Source organism: Dreissena polymorpha, chromosome 6 (assembly GCF_020536995.1).
Source record: "Dreissena polymorpha isolate Duluth1 chromosome 6, UMN_Dpol_1.0, whole genome shotgun sequence".
NCBI classification, from domain to species: Eukaryota; Metazoa; Mollusca; class Bivalvia; order Myida; family Dreissenidae; genus Dreissena; species Dreissena polymorpha.
Window position 1 is genome coordinate 10,064,428 of NC_068360.1, and position 1,907 is coordinate 10,066,334.

General features: G+C 34.5%; 1 pseudogene; it reads left to right on the plus strand.

Moving 5' to 3' along the window:
• Positions 1-206: 206 nt before the first annotated feature.
• On the plus strand, positions 207-1,172 carry LOC127834227 (uncharacterized; annotated as a pseudogene).
• The last annotated feature ends 735 nt before the right edge of the window (positions 1,173-1,907 follow it).

A 1,907-nucleotide genomic window follows, 5' to 3' on the forward strand; every position in this document is an offset into this window, starting at 1 on the left:
GATAGTCGAGCAAAAAATGCATAAAAATACTTCAAAAAAGCATTACATGAACATATTATAATGTTTTTGACCTGTTTTGCATTCAAATGACAATGTAATGAAACCGTCGTGCAAGAGATTGTAGTGATTTTAGTAAGCAACAAGTTTGATGATTAAACTGGTGTATACTTACAACTATAGTTAGGTATATTTTCATAAAATGAACGAAATGCTTCCGTCAATTCTTCATAGCAAAGGTCAGTCCTGGTACCCTCAACCACTTCAAGACCATTCTCCACAAAACAGATGTAAAATGGAAAAGTGAAGGGTAGTTTTCAAACGCACTTCAATTTACTCATGTCTGTTGGTGAGGGTATGGTTCTTGAAAAATTCCATGAATTCTTCAAGATGGAGGGGAATGATAGTCAACCACAACACAAGTTCTTGGCTGATATCACAGATGTACAACCGGCTGAACAAAGCGCAACCTAATGAAGATTGTTTATGAGTTTACGACACACTACGGGTACGGAACAGTGGACTGTCCAAAAAATAATGTGCAACCATGTTTTAGCACTCCAAGAATAGTTGGCATTTCAAAGTCAGACAATAACCGGGTCGAAATAAGATATGAAGTTTCCAGCATTCCCAACAGTGAACAAGATGAGCTGTATAATTATTGCATGCAATTGTGTCATTGGTACTTGCATCTTGCTGCACTGGATGATACTGCCAAATAAGATGATCTGAATAGGACAGTTGTAATCTGTCATTATGATCTGCCTTTCTTCTACGCACACTCCAAACTAAGTAAATATCTGGTGGAAAACATAAAACATTGATTACATACTGAAGTGTAAGTTCTTTTTAAGTCCTCTGCAGAAAGTGCGGGTGCTTTAGGGATCATATGTCAAATAAGGGTGGGAAAGGCAAAAACGTTGAAAGTGATTTGACACAAGAAAATTGTGTGTGTAATCAAAAAGCGCTCATTAAGTCATTTGTTGCAAATAAAAGTGAAAAACCAATCATAAGAGTCACTGGGGCTGCCGATATCATAGCAGTAATATGCTCCAAATTTGATGAAAGTGTTCAAATTAAGTCTAGAAATTGCCATTACTTTAAACAAAACTGACCATGACTTGATTTCAAAAGCACTGCAAAAAATAGGCCATTTCGTGTCACTCCTGTCCTAGATTCACAAATGTTTTCGCTGTTCTAGTCAGTGTTGGGTTGATACCAGCAATAAAACAGAGACTGAACCTAATAAGTAGAGGTCTAAGTGTAGATGTTGAAGATGCTGTTGATTTTTAGTGCATTTCAGTGAAATGATGTATTAAACGTTTGTTATTCGAAGTCTATACTAAACAGATACTCTATATTTGAAATCTGTCACAGAACTTTGTCGATTCATCAATAAATAATTAAATACTTATTTATATTAATTCGAACATTCTACAGAAAGTTGTCCTACAAGAAATGTTTTATTGCAGCATAATGTGAATGTTTCTGCAAGGCTTTACATCAATGTTAGAATTAAAGAATCCCCAGGGCTGAATTATAGGGGTCCATATTAAAAGATGTACATGTATTTTTGTTTTAATATATGATTAATTTCCATGCATTCATTAATGAATAGAGATATTTGTTCAGAATGCTACAAAACAGTGTTGCCATGTTGCGTGCCTTTAATTGATAATTTCCCCTCATGCGCCCTTGTATTTAAAAGAAGAATACTGTCAAATCAAGGAGAAAGAGGTCTGGGTTCTTAAATCCCTAATCTTTCAATCTGCAATTGTTAAGTTTTTTGTGTATTGTATAGTATTTACAAGCACTTTATTTTTTGTTGTTGACACTGTTTGCCTATATATGTTCCAATATTAAAATCTGAATATTATATTCTGTTACACTTGAATGAACCCATGAAATCT